General features: G+C 36.4%; 1 long non-coding RNA gene across 2 annotated transcripts; it reads left to right on the top strand.

Annotated features, from left to right (window-relative positions):
- Positions 1-3764: 3764 nt before the first annotated feature.
- Positions 3765-17456, top strand: LOC130247009 (uncharacterized). Of its 2 annotated transcripts, XR_008839483.1 has the most exons (3): positions 3765-3900; positions 5202-5364; positions 6052-7173. It is a non-coding gene; the product is annotated as an uncharacterized LOC130247009 (long non-coding RNA). The 2 variants fall into 2 exon arrangements; XR_008839482.1 differs by lacking the exons at positions 5202-5364; positions 6052-7173 and adding an exon at positions 17148-17456.
- Positions 17457-20838: the final 3382 nt, after the last annotated feature.

Genomic DNA, 20838 nt, shown 5'->3' with positions numbered 1-20838 from the left:
CATAAGTTACCTGCAAGCATAGGAAAGTGCACTTTTAGTTCAGTTATGCTCATCTTTTTTTCACAAGGGTATTTAATCTGAACAATCACTGACTGAGCTCTGACAGCTATGAAATCCTCCCCTCTGCTTAGTATAAATCAGATCACATGTTAGTCATGTGCTGCATCATTTCATTACCCTGGTAATTGCTTGAATTTACTTTCTCTCCGCCAGAAACAAGTAAGCCTACATCCCAAGGACACCATCAAACAAGCAAACATTAATGTTGATGTCCAGCAATCTGTTATCTGCATATATTTGCTGATTCTTAGAAATGCATCTAACCCCTGACTCCCATGGAAGAGCTGAGTCAGCGCCACCCTTTTCCTCTTTCTGTTGCGCATATTCTGAGCTCTTTTAGATCCAGGATCAGCCTCTCTATTGTGTTTGCAGGGAAGGTGAAGTACTGCGCAAGCTTCCTCTGTTTGGTTAGTTAGCAGCTCTCACTTCCTCCACACTAATGATCTGTTATTGATTCTATTCAGCAACACAGTGTTCTTGTTACTGTAATAAACAGTCCAGTTCATGAAACTGAAGTGAAGCAATAAACAGACACAGTGTGAGTAAAGCTTTATAACCATTGCTTATTTCAATATTTGATTGTAATTTAGGAGGAAATTTAATACGAAACTGTATAAATAAAAATGCTGTAAGCACTATAAATAATAAGTATATATATTTGACTTTTAAGGCACATATTATATTTGCTGATTTGCTCAAATTTGAGGTTTCAAATGTGTAATTGTGTTTTATGCACAATTGCTTGCTATGAACAGAAATGATTCTTCAAAATAGTAGATCATTTAGGCAACATAGGCTCATTCTGAAAGTGTAGCACTATATACATTTCTAGAGATCACAAATTATGTAGCCAGAGCTACATATGGCTGCATTTCATCTTTAAAATGAACACTACGGGGCGGTATAATGTACTTCCTTTTCGTGCTTACCAGCAGACGCTGAATTTTGAATGGACGACTTTTCCGCTGTTACCAGTTTGTCCGGTAGTTCGACACGTACATCAATGGACTTGAGACGCAGCCAAGTTGACCACGACACCAGGGTTTGAATCTGGTAAAGTGCGTTTCCAGAAAGCAGGTAAGACAAAAACAATAACTTAAAAAATAAAATAAGTAAATACCAGGGTGAGAATGTGGTAAAATCCAAAAAACGTGGTAAAAATCAGGAGAATTTGACTGCTTACCTCCATATGACGGCTTTGGCGCTGTTACCAGTTTGTCCAGTAGCTAGAAACATACATCGGTGGACTTGAGATACAGAGCAGAGTTGAAAGCGACAACTGGGTTCGAGTCTGGTGAAGAACGGTTCCAGAATGCAGGTAAAACAAACACAAAAGCTAAAAAATAAAATAAACAAGTAAATAACAGAGAGAAAATGGGGTAAAATCTGAAAATGGGGTAAAAATACGGGGGCTTTTATGGGTTTAGGGAAGGGGGGACTATCGTTTTTTTCTTCAAAACACTATTGGTTGGGCCCAGGGAAGGGGGAGTGTGGGGGGATCAGTTGGTCAGTCAGTAAGTTGACAGCAACCTCTGGTGGATTTACGTGAGCAAGCCAGTGGCGACAGCGGAAAGGAACAAACTTCACCAATTGACGAAAGTGAAGGCAAAAAAACCTCGAGAGAAACCAGGCTCAGTTGGGCACGACTATTTCTTCCCTGGCCAGACTTCTTGTGCACAGTTGCAATTAAGGCACTGGAGGCTGGAAAAGCTGGATGTCCATCGTCGAGAAGTAGCAGGTGTTCAGGTTGGCCCACAGGATCAATGCGAAGACTCGTCTGTCACTGTAATATTTCAGGAATCAGTCTTATGCTCTCCACTCCTCCATGACCGCCACAACATCTGCTCAAGATACGACCTGGTCCAGGATTATGGATACCTCTCGAAGTCTTCTATGGTTGGCATTATCTCTTCACAGGTCTTGGATCACATCAATGGTGCTGCACAATCCGCAGATGGAAATAGAGAACAAAAAAGGAGATATTAAATATCAATGCAAAATGTAAGTGTTTTAAATGAAAATATTAGTTATATGAACAAACGTAGAAACAAATATGTAAAGTATATGAGTGTTTCTAAAAAAATGTCTGGTGCACTAAGACAGGAGGAGTGTGTCCTACAGGTGGTTGTCAAGCTCACTCTTTGAAATATGATTAAAGTAAACTGCTGAATACTGACAAGCTTTTATGTTTAACTTTATTGTAATTTCTGTTGAAAGTTGCATGTTATAAATAAGAACACAGTTGTGTTTACACATTTGTAAAGATAGAAAAACGATTTAATACATTTAAAATACAACTGTTTAGTGACCCTCCTCAGTTAAGATAACTAAGTGCTAATAGGCATAAAGCTTTATTTTAAACACTACAACAAAATGCAACAAAGCCCTACTGAAAAATCCACCTTAAACCAGCCTAGGCTGGTTGGCTGGTTTTAGCTGGTTGACCAGCCTGGTTTTAGAGGGGTTTTGGCCATTTCCAGGCTGGTTTCCAGCCATTTCCAGCCTGGTCTTAGCTGGTCAGGCTGGGAGATGACCAGCTAAAACCAGCTTGACCAGCCTAGGCAGGCTGGGAGCCCAGCCAAAACCAGCTATGTCTAGCTTAAACCTGGCTGGTCAGGCTGGTTTTAGCTGGATTTAGCTGGTCATTTTCCAGCCTGACCAGCTAAGACCAGGCTGGAAATGGCTGGAAACCAGCCTGGAAATAGCCAAAACCCCTCTAAAACCAGGCTGGTCAACCAGCTAAAACCAGCCAAACCGGCCTAGGCTGGTTTAAGCTGGATTTTTCAGCAGGGAGTGCAAAGTTATTGACATTATACTGTAATAAACATACTGTAATTAATTTCACTTCAATTGGAAAGAATCATGCTTTTAATAAACTGCATGAAGGGACTTTTTATTCACACACACTAATAAGACTGCGTTAGAATTCTCATGTTAAAAAGTCACAACAATAACAGGTCTTTCGGTTACAGCAAACAACGATGGTGAAGGGAGATGTGGTTACTGTTTGCGTAGAGCACACTGATTAGAGGATTGGAGGAGAGTCAGCAAACTTTAGACTAAACACACGGTAGAAGACAGACGTAAGCAAGGGCATAATGCTGCACAATATCTCTGACATTCTCAGTCATTTCAATGTTCTTACAGAATCTGCACTGCTAAAGTGTTGACATAACTTCAGCAGAAAATCACACACTGCCCATAATAACACTGTACCAAAACATAACACCAAATGAAACCAGTAACAACAACAAAAAGCATGTTCTGGGTCTTGTGGCTTTCTCATTGTTTCCCTGGGTATGTTTATATGGATACCAGCAATCTATTTATTATTTTATTTATATATATTGTACATTGATTAAAGAGCCCCTAATGTGGGTTTTTGAAAATGACCTTCTATGTAGTGTGTAACAGCTCTAAGTGAAGTGAAATATCCAGCTAAGGCTTAAATCTGAAAGTGTGAGGGAAATGGGCGATACATTCGTTTGTTAAAGGAAGGATCAGAAAAGACTACTGATGTATGAGACTTGTGAGACAAATGGACAGACAATACACCAGGGGTGCGTGCAAAATAAGGCCAGTTTGTTGGTTTGCTGCCAAAAAAAGGCAGCCTGCTGCAGCTGAGGAGGAGCTCTGGTGAGCGCTACAACCCCCTGGCTGGGCATGTGATCTCTGGGCAAAGCAGAGTACAGGTAAGCCCTGAGAACATATAACACTTCACGCAAGAGGTGCCACAGCAATAATTGCAAATAGAAATTATCTAAGTTACAGCTGAGAAGGGAGAAAAGCTCCAAAATAAAAGATAAAGAAATCAGACCTGGCCCAGGACAGTTCATAAGTGTAAGTAAATGGCTGTCTCCTTGTTTACTCTAGCTTGCAAATGATGGATTTGTGTTTTGTTACTTGTAACTGCTTTTACTGTATAAGGTTAACTCTTTGTGTTCTCATATCGGGTCTAATGCCATGTTGAAACACCACGGGTTCTGCTTTGTTTACGGATTTAAATACGTTTTTGAGCTCATGTTCCACTGCCGTTTGTCGTTGCTATGGCCACCGTCAGCTGTTCCTACACACGTGCAGCGGTCAAGGTTCAGAATAGTTTAGCTTTTGCTGCTGTGTGGATTAATACTGAATGTGTATCAAAGTTAGGAATGGCGCAATATGCTGCTGTTTAACTACACTGCTTTTGGTGGTAAGGTGTCTGAATAACACTGTTGATTTAGTTTTACTATGAAGCGTGTTTCGGGAGGCCTCTGCAATCAGATTTTATACCAATGTTGGTGAACCGGGGGCTTGACAAACCGCGCTGGGCATTTTTCTGTCTCGCACTGAGCGCTGTCGACCAATCACAACAGGCTGTCATCATTCCAATCAGCAAAGATTAGTTTCGTGCTAAGGAGGGGTTTGGGAACAAATGAATCGCTAAACGATTCATATGGGAGTCGCTGGGATAATTAGGTAAAAATAAATTCATATTATAAGACCATGAAAGTGTTTTTTGACCTTGCATGCATATCAGTATGTTGTTGGAGACCCATAAAACCAAAACATGACCCTTTTTAATGTATAATAGGGGCTCTTTAATGTTACACCTGATTATGTCTACATGTGACATTATTCGTCATTCGCGCCATGTGTCACCGTAAAAAGTGAAAACTTGAACAAATTCAACTTACACCAAAACAAATGAAGTTTTTTCAACTTAATAAAAATGAGTTCAATTCGTTTTTACATTTAACCAAAGTGAGTACAATTTTTCATACTATATGCACAAAAATGATGGCGTATACAAAGCCATGTTCTATTGATTTCTGTTAAACTGTTGAATACTGCCATGTGTCCGAGAATCCTGTTGCAAAAGGAGAAAATTTCTTACACAACAACATGATAGTGGGATTTTGTCTATACGTCTATGTTCACAGAAGTTCACAGAAGTTTTAATGGTTTTAGCTTCAAATGCCATTAAAAAACATTGCAAAACATCGACATTTTACCATTAAAACCAGTTCATATTAATTGGTTTCTAATGTGCTTTGGGTTATACTCCATTTTTGGTTGCATTCCACTGATAGAAAGCAAAAGAAATACCTTTAAAATTTCTATTAAAACCATTAGAACTGTTGTTTTGTTTTATTTTGCAGGAACTGTAATATATTATTCAAGGATCTGTCTTCACGCTGGGGCTTGTCAGCAGCTCATAAATCTATTGTGGCATCTTTATAAATGAAGCCGCAAGTTTTGGCAGTCACTGCTGTTTCTTTTATTAGCCTAAAGGACTGAGTCAAGGCTTATTCGACATTAGAGGTGACTGTTGACCTGTGATCTTATATACTGAATATCAGTGACTTTTGAATATAGAGGAAATTGAAAAATTGCACACAAACTAAAAGTTATGTTTTAACAATTTTAGTGATAAAAGTTAGCAGCATACTTAACATGTTAGCATTAGCAAGATACAAACTTGTGTGAAAAAAATGACATGATAGAACATGCTAATAATTATATGCTAAAAACATGGTAGCGATATTTAAAAAAAATTTTAAATGCTAAAAATAATGCAGAATTTGTGTTAACATCTTGCTTAAACATTTACTGTCCTGCAAATGTTTCATGCTAATGTTCTTTTTCATGATAATTTTTTGTTGAAGAAGTTTACATAGTTTATGATTGATTCATCTGATGCAAACACAACGCCAAATGCACCTCAACACTTAACATGTGATACAATAATAACTGATGACAGACTCTTTAATCAGAAGATGGGACTTTACTACTTTGTAATATTAGAGTATGGCTTGGTACATCTTAGGCCTTTGATAAAGGTGAATTTGCTGAAAGTGTTTCCAAACTAGTGCACTGTGGCCCAAATAAGCCAATGTGTGGATGTTCTGCACTGTAAAACCCTGCTGTTGTCATTACTAAAGATATTAAGTTAATGTAACTTGACATTACTTAAAATACCAAGATGAATTAATTCATATGGGCCAACAGGTACATAATGTGCAAGTTTGCAGAACACAACAGGTGCCAAATCCTGTAACCAAGCCATTCTGGTTATGATCCAGAAGAAGCTGTGTTCCAGTCTTCAGTCGAGTGACCCAGAAACTAAGCGTAATGTGAGATCTCACTCCTGCCGTCTCACCAGACTCGTCAAACAAGGGTTTCCTCACCGTCTGATGAACTCCTTTGACACATCACTGAAGCGACCCAGAGGATCTGCAGATTCACATTTTGACCCTTAGAAAATAGTGGATGTTCTACTAATTTAAGCCCTTCATAACCTATTGATCTACAGCTTTGTTTTAGATTATACTGTGCATGAATGCCTGTAAATGTGTACATTAGAAAGCAGAATATAAAGGAAATGTTACAAGTTCATGAAGATGAAATAGACATCAATAGTTCTCTTTTAGTCCCAGGATGCTACCTGAACTCAACCGAGTGAGCTGACAAAAGCTGTGATCTGGACAAAGGGTGAGACAATGTCCACGTTGTTTAACATGTTTGGGATTACTTCTTTATTTCCATTCTTCCCTTTCTAATTTGGGAAATCTATGATTATTAATAGTTTATAAAAATTGGCTGTATGTAAGTTTTGACTCTACCATAAAACCATACTACAGGGTGGGCCATTTAAATGGGTACACCTTAATAAACATATTGGGAATTTCACAAAAAAAAAAAAATGGTGTCTTGGTTTTAACATAACTTTATTCTTTCATGAGTTATTTACATGCCCCTCACATATACTAATGTGCCACAAACAAGACGTTAATATCACCAACCATTCCCATTTTATTAAGGTGTATCCATATAAATGGCCCACCCTGTCTATTATGTTTGAAGATATATAAGAAACATGCTAAGTGAACACTTGTTTATCTGAAAAACAATACTAAAATCAGTTATTCTACTTTGAAAATGTGTATTCTGTGTCAGAATGTCTGTCTTTGTTTTGTCTCTATAACCCACCCACGGATAGTTTAACCAATTATATTTCATCACTCTGGGTTGCCTTGATGGAAAATACACTGTATTTCATTTTAAACTTGAAAGTGCATCAATGTTTTGAAGTGCGGCCTTCAGTGGACAGTAGGAGCCTCCGAAATGAGACGCAGATGTAGTAGTCCTGAAATGAAGTTTTAAAGAAGAAAGAAATAAAACACAGCAGTGAAGCACTCTTGTGATGTCTTCATTTACTTAGTGATGTCATTTACATTTACATTAACTTTATTGTCATTACACATGTACAAGTACAAGGCAACGAAATGGAGTTTTGGTCTAACCAGCATTGCAATAGCAGCAAGTGCAGGATACACGTATAAGTTATAAAGTGCAGTTATAGAAAAATTATGGTGATATTTACAGATGGATGTACTATGAACATTATATACAGGTTGTATTAGCCTCTAACAGATTTACAATAAATGAATATATGTACAGGATGCTATTAATAATCAGGAGTGGCAGATAGATAAACATAATTACAAATGTTCATGTGCAGTGGGTATGTACAGTTCAGATAAGTGAATCAGTGCAATGAATATGTGCAAACTTTAAATGTGCAAATGTTAAATAGTGCAGTGATTGTGAGGAGTATAAGTTAGAGGAGTGTGGGGGGGTGTATTGGGGGGCAAAAGAGTCAGTGAGGGGCAGAGTTCAAAAGGAAGACAGCTCTGGGGAAAAAAGCTGTTCCTCAGTCTGCTGGTTTTTGTCCGGGGGAGCCTGAAGCGCCTGCCGGAAGGCAGAAGAGAAAACAGTCTGTGAGCAGGGTGAGAGGTGTCCTTAAGAATACTGCATGCTCGGCGCAGACAGATGTCCTCAAAGTCCCTGTGATGCGTTGGGCAGTTTTCACCACCCGCTGCAGTGCTTTACGCTCAGCAACAGAGCAGCTTCCATACCAGACTGTGACGCAGTTGGTCAGGATGCTTTCTATTGTGCAGCGGTAGAAGTTCACCAAGACAGCTGATGAAAGCTGGTTTTTCTTAAATTGCCTCAAGAAGAATAGGCGCTGGTGAGCCTTCTTGACCAGGCTGGAGGTGTTGGTGGTCCAGGAAAGGTCCTTTAAGATCCCCAGGTCCCCAAGGCCCCCAAGGTCCCCAGGAACATGTGAGCCTGTTCATCCCTTCCTGAAGTCCACAATGAGCTCCTTGGTCTTGTTGGTGTTAAGGAGCAGATTATTGTCGGTGCACCAAGTGGCCAGATGCTGTATCTCCTCCCTGTAGGCAGTCTCATCATTATTGCTGATTAGATCAATCACTGTGGTGTCATCTGCAAATTTGATGATGGTGTTGGATCTGTTCACAGGCCTACAGTCGATGGTAAAAAGGGAGTAGAGGAAGGGGCTCAGCACGCAGCCCTGTGATACACCAGTGTTGAGTGTGACGGTGGTGGAGCAGATGTGGCCTGATCTAACATTCTGAGGTCTGTTAGTCAGAAAGTCCATAACCCAGTTGTAGAGAGACGTGTCGATATCCAGGTCTCTGAGTTTGATCAGTAACTTAGAGGGTATGACAATGTTGAATGCTGAGCTGAAGTCAACAAACAGCATTCGTGCATAAGTGTTTTTATTGTCCAGGTGTGTGAGGACAGAGTGCAGTGCTATGGAGACGGCATCTTCTGTGCTCCTGTTGCCACGGTAGGCAAACTGATGTGGGTCCAGTGTGGATGGCAGAGAGTCTTTCAGATGTGCCAGGACCAACTGCTCGAAGCACTTCATGATGATGGGTGTGAGTGCTACAGGGCGGTAGTCATTCAGGCATGTTGGGCTGGAGTGTTTGCGCACTGGCACAATAGAGGTGGTTTTAAAGCATGTTGGCACAGTTGCTTGGTTAAGTGACAGGTTGAAAATGTCTGTGAATACCCCAGTGAGCTGTTCTGCAAATGCTTGGAGGACGCGCCCAGGGATACCGTCTGGTCCATCAGCCTTACGCACATTGATCCGACTCAGTGCAGTGTAGACTTCTGATGAGGTGAGTGTGATAGGTGAGTGGTCGGTTGAGGAAGTGTTCCTGGTGTAGGGTTCTGTATTGTCTCTTTCAAAGCGGGCATAAAAGTCATTTAGCTCGTTCAGGAAGGAGACATTTGTGGCTGTGGGGGTGGACTGGCTGGGTTTATAGTTGCTGATGGCCTGGATGCCCTGCCACATGCGCCGAGGATCAGAGTTGAAAAAGTGCTCCTCTAGCTTTAGCTTGTAACAGTGCTTGGCCTTTTTGATGCCCCTCTTCAGATTAGCCCTGGAAGTGCTGTAGGCCTGTGCATCCCCTGATCTGAAGGCAGTGTTGCGTGCCTTCAGCAGGAGGCGCACCTCCTTGTTCATCCATGGCTTTTGATTTGGGTATGTGGTGATCTGTTTCTGGGTTGTAACACTGTCTATGGTGGTGTTGATATATTATAGAACAGAGGAAGTGTAACTATCAATGTCTGTGTGAGAGCCACATGTGGCCTGGAAAGCAAACATACTCCAGTCTGCATTCCATGTAAAATATATTTCTTTCCTGTAATACAAGTAAAAAAATTTCAGTAGCCAACAATTAAGTTTATTTGATGTTTAAGAAATATCTCATACTGTTTACTAAAATATATTTTTGATTTTTGTAGAGACCATAAAATGTTGCTTTGATGTGCACAAATTCTGAAAGAACTGCATATGTTTGAAATCATATTCATCATAAATGCCTTTAACTGTTGCTTTTGATCAATTTATGGATTCTTTTGATAGATTTTTTTACATCTGACACCAAATTTTTGAATGGTAGAATTTAATTCAACTAAAATTGAAAGTTATATTTATTTTATGCAATTAAATTTAGCTTAATTACTGGAACTACTCCACACAATCCGACAAACCTCTTGCAGTTCCATCATAAACCTCCAGGAGTTCTCAAGACTTGAGTTGGAAATCCCTGAACATTGTTTTCCAGATGAGTGTGTTGTATTTAAAGACACTGTCTTCACAATGATAACTATGTATCTGTTTCATTTGAAACTATTTTTTGAAAGGTTTGTGTCTTTTGTGCAGATGTATATATATCTCTATGTACATGCACCAGGCAGTGAACTACAGGTCAAGGATAACAGAAGAGATATTCCTCTTTTAAAAGTGTTGTTTCTCGGCTCACTGTAAACAGAACATTCTGATCTGATCTATTTGAGCTAGTTTGTGTGCGCATGCGTCCGTGTGTGTGTCTTCTGTTTTCACAAACGGCCAGTAGAAGCTCTCACAGCACACACAAGAAAAAAAAATGTCTGTGTGCATTTCTGCAGCTCTTGCTGAGGCCTCGGGGTGTTGTGATCTTGTCACATGTGAAATCTGACACGGTGTCAACTGATGACAAACAACAGTAGTGATGCAACACTGCGAGTCTGTGCAGCAGTCAGAAAAAACCTGGTATCATTTTACAATAATATTGTATTAGTAATGTTAGGTGATGCCTTCACTAACATGAACATGAACAAATGTTAGTTAACATTTTAAAATGAAAATACAGTTCATTGTTAGTTCATGTTACCTCACGGTGCATTAACTAATGTTAACTAGCATGAATTTGGATGTTAATAATGCATTAGTAAAAGTTCATACTTAGTTCATGTTAGTAAATGCATTAACTAATGAACCTTATTGTAAAGTGTGACCAAAAATCTTGTCTTTTAGGAATTATGTAAGAAACTTAAAAAAAAGAAGATTTTGGGGTCTACTAATTGTATGACAGAAATGTGTAATACACTCAAAAAAAAAAAAAAAAAAAAAAAAAAATATATATATATATATATATATATATATATATATATATATATATATATATATATATATATATATATATATATATAATTTTTTTTACTTGTTCAAATTACTTAAATAAAATGAGCTAAAACAACACATTTCTTGAGACTTCATTAGGTCAACTTAATTTTTTTTTATGTTCGAACCACATAAATTTGTTAAATGTGTTTAGTTAACTTAATCAATTTGTGTTGGGACAACATGAATGAATTGTGTGGAACCCTGCATTTTTTACAGTGTTAACACTTTAAACAAATTTATGTGGATTGAACATTAAAAATTAAGTTGTCCCAATGAAATCTCAAGAATTGTGTTGTTTCAGCTCATTTTAAATAAGTAGTTTGAACGAGCAAAAAAAATGTTTTTGAGTGTACAATGTTGTCTGTCAGCAAGTGTGCATGAGTGTTTGGAAAAACAACCCTTTGCTGATCTGGACAAATATCATTTCCCTGTTTTAATCAGATTCATAGCTTGAATTTGCTGAGACAGCTATTTAAATGGAACTGCACATTCACTTCCCCATTTAAAACAACAACTTGGATACACTCAAAAAATAAGGCTTTCTGTTTGTTCAGCTACTTATTTAAAATGAGCTGAAGCAACACAATTCTTGAGTTTTTATGGGGACAACTTGATTGATTGCCCTTAATTTGTTAAAACTACACGTTTACTTCAGTCACCTCATGTTGTCCCAACACGATTTGATTGTGAGGAACCCATCATTTTTACAGTAGATTCTGACATAATGGTATTTTTCACAAAAAGAACTGGACACTTTAAAACGTGTTTATTATTAAATGTGATTACATTACAATCTTGTAATTAGGATTTCCTAATCATTCTAATAATGCAGTATAGGCTGCTAATTAGATTATGTAACATTTTAAGATGCTCATAATCAAATTATATTTATTTTTTTAAGGCACTTTTAAGACACTTGCTTACAAATCATTCAAATAACAATTCTCTTTAGCTTTGAAAATTCACACTATAAAATGTAAATGCTAATTAATTTGTGATGCATCTGAATTTTTTCAACCTTGAGGAAGCAAGATATGTTCATGCCAAAATACTATGGAAGTCAATGGGCATCAGCTATACCAGAATTTGTCAAAATATCTTTTTATTTTGTATTTAAAGAACTCCTATTTTGCATTATAAATGGTCATATTTTGGTTTTGGGGGTCAAAAACACTTTCATTGTCTTATAATATGCATTTATTTTTTCCTAATTATCCCAACGACTCCCATATGATTCGTTCGATTACAAAATATCACACGCAGTTAAACACATATTTTGCAAACTACACAAAACAAGGCATCGATTTTAATTACATTTACATGTTATGATCCGGAGGAAGAAGAAAATGGTCCATATGAACTGTAACAGTTACTGACAAAATCCCTGTCAAAGTCTGACAAAGTCCCATAAATAATAGTCTCTGCTGCTCCTTCCTTTAATAGCAAATGGCTGACAAATCTCGCGTTGCAGCGTAGGTTATTGTATCAATCATCAGAAAAATGACAGGAGCACACAGCACTAGGTTGGCTATACTGTGGTATTGTTGTGAAAATTAACTTTAACCCTTTATTCCCCGCAGCCGAATCTCCATCTGTCAGTGATCGTCATTTTCGCGTCATGATCAGTCCCGTGATCCCCGCGCTCTGCTAATGTCTAGAGGGAAAGCGTGTTCACATTTTACCGCATGTGGTACTACATATTTGGTGATGTACCGTATCGACGTAGACGCATTCAAGCAAAAGATTCTAACCCAACTCGATTCATGTAATCGACTCTGAGTCAGGTTTATTCGAACGTGCAGGTTTATTCAAAGTCAGGCAAGCAATGGTCAACACAGGTGCAAACAGATGTAAAAAGGCAGTCCAGAATCGTGGTCAAATGTAACAGGCACGAGGTCAAAAGGCAGGCGGCAAACAGGACAATAAGATAAACTAGGCTAAGGTCAAAACACGGGAAAACTAGGCTAGGAGAAACACGTTGTAATGTGACTTTACAGAAAACAAGACTCAGCAATGGACGTGAGAGTGTGTGCTGTTTAAATAGTGTCTGTAATCAGTCTTTGACAATGCTCAGGTGGTGCGAGTGTAATCAGTAGAGACTTGGAGCAGGTGTGAGTATGTGTGTGGCATGACTGAATATGTAGTCCATTAATGGCGGAATTGTAGTCCATGTGTGTTTGTGTGTGAGATCCAGCGATCTGGGAGTTATGATCGCTGGTGATCGTGACACACTGCATGGAAGCTCTGTTAAAAAAACTCATAATAGGGGCTCTTTAACAGAAAAAAAAAATTTAAATAGATTTTGAACAAGTAAAAGGTGAATAAACGATGACAGGGTTTCCAATTTTAGGTGAACTGTCCCTTTAAAATTAAATGTAAATTCAATTTCCAGCAGTCATTACTTTTGTCTTCAGTGTCACATGATCTATCAGAAATCATTCTAATATGCTGTTTAGTTGCTTAAATATTTAATATTTTTATATTCCTAATTAATATTTTAAGCATTAGTTAAAACAGACATCTTCGCTAAGATTTTAAATGTTTTTACTATCAGTTTTGATTTAACAAAATTATTTCTTTATAAAAAATACATATTTGAATGGCAAAGACCTTGCTAATCTTTATAGTACTTTACTAGTGACTCAAAAGAAACCCAATAACTCAATTTCTATTTACAAACAAAACAAGTTGATAAGTAATGAGCTGTTTTAGTGTCCGCATTTAGATTTGCTCTGATCCAAATCCCATAAAATGGCAACACAGCTTCACAGTCCTTAAAAGGCTGACATCTACACTTTACACAGAACAGAGAAGAGTCAAACACATGAGCCAACAGTCAGAGATGCTGCCATGCGTTCTCAACGTGATCACAGCATGCTCTAGCCAGCCGGCCAATCAGGAGGAGCATGATCACAGTCAACCACCAATCAGACACCAGACACTTTTTAGCTGCTGTTGAGACTGATGAGTGTTCAGTCTTGTAGAGGAAGTTCTGTTCTCAGCCTCGGGTAAGGGAAGGATGACGTGGGTGGGGGAAAAAACTGATATTTGGCAGAACACAGGAAGTCGAAAGCGAGGAAATGGCACATTTAGTGGAATCTGTGGGTTTGTCCAAATATGCGAGTTTAAGGAGTGTGGTCTCAACAAGCTCAGATTCCTTCCCTTTGTCCTCTAAAGTAGCTGATTGTTAACAGTTATTAATAGAGATTATTGATTATTATTAATGAATATGAAAAATGTTTTATAAATAAACACAAATAAAATAGATTACATTATTGTTTAATACATTTTATTATGTTATATGCTTGTATTATATTATGTGATCTATATTTCACACAGATGTAGTTTTAACACAAATTGACATGATTTAGTTTTTTTTACAATATACTTATTATTCAATCTAGGCTCATTCTGAAAGTGTACCCCTATATACATTTCTGGAGAGTGCCAAATACATCCCAGGAAGTATGTTTTTTGCAGCTTTTGTTTTCGAGAATCCACCAGAGGCTGCTGTGTAAGTTTTTTGAGATCTCAAATTTCTCTAAATCCACCAGACGCCGCTGTTGACCGACTCACTTACTGACTGATCGACTGACCCACCCTCCTCCTTCCCTAAACCCAACCAATATTGTTTTCAAAAGCACTGATTGACCTGCCCACCCACTTCCGTAAATCTAACTGGCTGTGTATTCAAAAGCAATCCCGAAAAAGAAAGCCCCCTGATTTTTACCACGTTTTCAGACTTTACCACATTCTCACCCGGTTATTTACTTGTTTATTAAATTTTTTGGCTTTGTCTTACCTGCTTTCTGGAACTGTACCTCACCGAACTCAAGCCCCATCGTCGCAGTCAACTCCTCTCTGCATCTCAAGTCATCATACCGCCCTGTAGCATTCATGGTAAAGACGAAATGCAGCCATACATACTTCTGGCTGCATCATTCGCACTCTCCAGAAACATATAAAGGGCTACGTTTGTAGAATGGGCCTATGTTGCAACTATTTTTGGCAATTTATCTAACGATGGAACCTTAAGTACTTAAACATTTCAAGAGATCTTTTACACTAAATAAATTCTTACATACCCAAATCGTACATACACATATACAGTTGAAGTCAGAATTATTAGCCCCCCTGAATTATTAGCCCCCCTGTTTATTTTTCCCCAATTTCTGTTTAACAGAGAGAAGACACATTTTTTTAACACATTTCTAAACATAATAATTTCAATAACTAATTTCTAATAACTGATTTATTTTCTTTTTGCCATGATGACAGTAAATAATATTTGACTAGATATTTTTCAAGACACTTCTATACAGCGTAAAGTTACATTTAAAGGCTTAACTGGGTTAATTAGGTTAACTAGGCAGGTTAGGGTAATTAGGCAAAATATTGTATACTGATGGTTTGTTCTGTAGACTATCGGGAAAAAAATAGCTTAAAGAGGCTAATTTTGACCTTAAAGTAATTTTTAAAAGATTAAAAAATGATTTTATTCTAGCCAAAAAACAAAAAACAAATAAGACTTTCTCCAGAAGCACTGTGAATTTTTTCTTGCTCTGTTAAACATCATTTTGGAAATATTTAAAAAAGAAAATAATTCAAAGGGGGCGAATAATTCTGACTTCAACTGTATATTTACAAAAGTTCATGATTTTATTTAGTTTATTATTAGGTGTGCATTGGTATATATACAGTAGAAGTCAGAATTATTAGCCCCCCTTTGAATTTTCTTTTCTTTTTTAAATATTCCCAGATGATGTTAAAGAGAGTAAGGAAATGTCTGATAATATTTTTTCTTCTGGAGAAAGTCTTATTTGTTTTATTTTGGCTAGAAAAAAATCATTTTAAGGTCAAAATTATTAGCCCCTTTAAGCTAATTTTTTTAGACTGTCTACAGAACAAACCATCAGTGTACAATAACTTGCCTAATTACCCTAACCTGCCTAGTTAACCTAATGAACCCAGTTAAGCATTTAAATGTCACTTTAAGTGTCTTGAAAAATATCTAGTCAAATATTATTTACTGTCATCATGGCAAAGATAAAATACATCAGTTATTAGAGATGAGTTATTAAAACTATTATATTTAGATTTTTTTTTAAGAAATCTTCTCCCCTATAAACAGACAGAAATTAGAGAAAAAAAAAGGGGCTAATAATTCTGACTTCAACTCTCTGTATATATATATATAAATATGTGTGTGTGTGTGTGTGTGTGTGTGTGTGTTTGTGTGTGCATGTGCGTGTGTGTGTAAATATACCCTTTGTGTTTAAGATATGTGTATCTTATGTTTATAAGTATGCATATATTTTCTGTTAGTTATTTGTCTTGATTGCAATATTATTTATGGTATGTACTTTGGAACCGCTGGGGGTTTGGGTGGGTGTTTTTCTGGGTGGGCTGGAGGGGTTGAGCAATGGATCTCGTTTTGTTTATTGGTAAGAATATTTTAAAGATGCTGTGACCACTCACATGTAAAATCAATAAAAATTGAATAACAAAAAAAAGTTTGATTATTGATATTACTGATATTACAAAGCATGATTATTAATATTACAGTTACTTTATATGGATTTCATGATCACAAATTCTTCTAAACATGTGAATTAAATAAATTAGACTCTGCCTTATATCTATTTTTTCTTTCTTCATTTTTCTGTGCTAAAAGCTCTGTTGTGTAGCTTTGTATCAGCTTTGAACATTCATGGAAATTAATTTGCTAATTATGTTCTGAATGAAAATAAATAAATAAATTAAAGCTTTAAGTCAAGCATAAAGTTAGTAAAATCATAAAATCAACTTGACATTTTGTGACCTTAGTGTCTCTTTTAAACAAATGTAATTAATTCTCGCTGAATACATTTTTAAAAGATTATTAAATAAAGATTAATGACATATATTGTGACCCAGAAAATCTTTCACAACATTTTTCAGAAACTTTTGTTTATTTCAGTATGCTATTTGCTGTTTATTTGTACAATTACTAGCAATTTCTAAATAAAAAAAAGTTTTTAATACTCAAATCACTTTTGTGTTTTAGTGTTGTATGCCAGAAAAACAGCTGAAACCAAAACAAGTAGTGACGTATATACTGTATGAGGGTGACATTTCAGAACAGGAAACCTCTGAAAACATACTGAACCCAAGTTCTTCTGTTATCATTTTCTCACACAAAACAATGTTGGCAAGGGACAAACACATGGGAATCCTTCTTCAAAATGAGATTCAAATTACGACTCTGACCTTCTAACTTGTACTATCTGTACTTTATTTGTAGAAAACAAACGAGGTGTGACTGAAACCAAAAGAGAAAGAAGAGGAAGAAATGGTAGGAAATCAAGAGCATGCATCAGAGGAATGAAAGTGGAATGAACACTGCCTTCGACCAATGAGAATATGCATGATTTATGTATTTGGCCAATCAAAAGAAGGTACGGTTATGCTCGGCAGCCAGCCAGGAAAACTGCTGTCATGTGTTCACAATGCTGAAGGAATTTTGAAGATGGACAAATATTGTATTACAGGGTGACTTTATGATTACTGCTGGTGTAAATTGAAAATAAAAGTAAAAAGTTGTTTCTGAAAAGTACCTAGTATTCCCACTCTAGTTTAGACAATGCGAGAAACTGAAATTGTGGCTGAAATGGTTTATTCTGTCTATCAACCATTCATACACCATACATATTCATTTCAGATTCTGCTTCTCTGAGTGCAAAGAATAGGCAAGTACAAATAATTTCCACTGTTCCTCGAAACCATTTTACGCATGTGAGCAGTGGAGCTGGGGATCGTTTTGTTTTTTGTGCCTGTAATACTGCCAAGTAAGCTCAGAGTTCAGGCATAGCAGAGCTGTTGAGTTGGAAGGCTGGAAAGGCCATATTTAGCCTGGCTGGGCTGCGGGTTGCTTTAAAAAAATTTGTTTACAGTTTGGACAAAACAATGCACCCAGTGATTATATTATGAAATAGTCATCTCATATTTCCTCCATTTCCCTTTTTATGAAATTGTTAAGTCTGGATTGAACATTATAATAATTATTTGTTTTAAATTTAACCACATAACAAATTTTCAAACATATATTTTGATTTGTTGGAGAAGCTCTAAACACTGAATATTACTGTAAGGATGGCTATATCTCTCCATAAAATTAAACCCTGAAAACTTTTATATGGAACTCCACACGAGACAAGACCACAAGAATGGTCAGGCACTAAAACAGTAAACTTTCTAATCTGAGAAGAAGATCAGCTAGAAAACCAGTTGTTCAGGTTGTCTCGATCATGCATCCTGAGCCCCCCTCTTTGCCCTGGACTTTACCTTTTAGTCTCCACCAGAGCAGCTCACTCACATTCCACACAGATTGTTTACATTTTTAATATGTTTATCTTGTGGCTTTATATTCATGTTTGATGTCATTTTAAATGTCTCTGTGTGATTGGTAAAGTGGTCCTAATTTCAATGTAATATCTTACAATCTCGCTTATATCAGTTAATTTGGGCTTTGACTTTGATAAGATCTTTGTCAGATGCTCCACTCCAGGGAAAATGGTCTTCGCATCAACTCATGACCAGGCAAGAGTCTTGGTTGAAGCTTTAAAGGGTGCAAAAGTGTCTGGGGGATTCAGTAGACAGGATACCCCATTGCAGCTTGTGAATCTCTGAGCTCTGCATCAGGACTTATATGCTGCAATGTATTTCTACATGTTCAGGTATTCATCTCTAACTCTCAAATGTGCCTTTGAATAATTGATGTTGTACAATCTTGATTGGCTTATCTGGTTTAATTATGTGAATTGGAATGGAAAATCTTTACCTGACAAATAAATGTAAAATTCTAGTTTAACTCTAATATCTCCTGAAATCATGGGCACAGCATTAGAGACCTGTTGATTTCTGACAATCACTGACTTAGTATGATATAATCTAGGGACTAAATCAAACTTTCTTTAAGTATGTGCAAGCATAGGGCGGCCTATTGTTACTTAAGGGAAATTAGCTTCCAGTTATATTCTCTGACTAAGCTAAATCAAACTTTCTTTAAGTATGAGCAAGCATGGGGCGGCCTATTATTACTTAAAGGAAATTAGCTTATCTGCTAAGAATCAGAACTGGCGAGGATGTGTCCATGAGCAGATGAAACTGGCCAGCATACTGACTCTAAGCGACTTCGGGTAAACGATGAACCATTAATTGAAAATAAGGATTTATTAGGTTAACCAATCTAAATTAGACCTAATCACAACCTATAAGGTAATCAGCTTGAATTAGATGAATCTAAATCTAAAATTATTATAAATTGGAGTCAGATTAAAATTCGAAGCTGGAAACAAATTAAAATAAATTTTAACGAATAAAAAATATTTCTTTTCACATGTGCTAAAAGGCTTACACGCATTTAACCTTCACCCATGCTGTTAATTCCGTCATAGGACTAATAGATGGACCCTTACATTACAATATACAGTGCTCAGCATATATGAATACACCCCTTACAAATCTCTCATTTAAATTAATATTTCCTATAGGGTGCTTTACAATATTATATTTGTGCATATACATTAGATTAGTTGCTACTGAAGCCAAATCTGATGCTAAGCTAAAATAAATGGTAACACTTTATTTTGATGGTTCATTTGAGTATTAGTAGACTGCTTAAGATCTGTTGATACTGCTCCTTCAACAGACATTTAATTCCTTCAACAGACATTTAACTGACTATAGAAACTTTGCAAGTACATGTCAACTTACACTAACCCTAACCTAACAGTCTACTTACAATCTAATGAGAATTAGTTGGCATGTAGTTGCAGTGTAACTTAAATTCAACAAACGGACCATCAAAATAAAGGGTGACCAAATAAATAACTTATGATTGTCCAAAAAATTTGTAGTCCAAATTTCAAATTTCAATTTAAAAATAGCAAAAATCAACAAAAACAAAAAAATATATAAAATTTTGTTTTAATTTTGTTGTTTGTAATATTTTTGCAGTTTTTGGCATGAATTTAAATATATTGAGTTTCTATTTTAAACATGTTCGAAGACTAAAATGTTATTTTAATAAATATATCTGTTTAATAAATGTGTTTTGTTTAAAAGCCCAAAACGTTATTACTAATAATCACTGAGAAATGGATAAAAATTATTCATTTTCAAAATGGGTTGCACTTATTTATGCTGAGTACTGTATATAGAACATGATGGTGATTATGTTTACATCCACATATTTTTATATACATTTTTGGTCTCATAAAAAACTACTGAATGGACATTCAGATGAAAAGTATAATGAAAAAGTAAAATAGAAAGAAATTCAAGTATTATTTAAACTGAGATGTTTATTTTATTACATCATAAGAATACGTGTAATTAATAAACTCAAGTATCCAGTGGACCAATCTCAGTGCATTCCTATTTAAATAATGTTTTAGACATTCTGAAATGCCTGAGCTAAAGTCTGTCATTAAAAAGAATGATTAAATGACCTCCAGAACTGATTAACAAGAGTGTTCACTGGCATCAACTATTTAAATGCAAGAAAACAAGGAGATCCGTGTCATTTTTACTTATGTAATAAATTACTTGCAGCTCAGAAGATGAAACAAAATGAATGTGGGATGGCTTTGGAGACAGGAGACTGTTCTTTTGTCAGCGAGGTAATAATACCAAACAGTTTGGTAACAAACTTTGGCTAAGGCATTTTAGACTAACCAAAGCAACATTTCATATATCTTACAATGTGGTCGGTCCACTGGTTTGTCCATTATTGCTTTCCCATTGAACCCAGGTCTTTTATCACGTGATCTCTTTAAACAAAGTCACATGACTTCTTAAAAGTGCATGCAGAAATCCATTCTGTAATTGTGTTTTCATTAAACTTTATGTATATTTTTCTCATAAGATAAAAAGTTTATTATACTCAGTTGTGCTTTTTTTTTGTTTTGTTTTTTTTCAAAGAGATTAAATGC

Source organism: Danio aesculapii, chromosome 19, assembly GCF_903798145.1.
Source record: "Danio aesculapii chromosome 19, fDanAes4.1, whole genome shotgun sequence".
Taxonomy (NCBI): domain Eukaryota; kingdom Metazoa; phylum Chordata; class Actinopteri; order Cypriniformes; family Danionidae; genus Danio; species Danio aesculapii.
The sequence above is the reverse complement of the archived record's forward strand: the minus strand, read 5'-3'. Positions and strand labels throughout refer to the sequence as shown.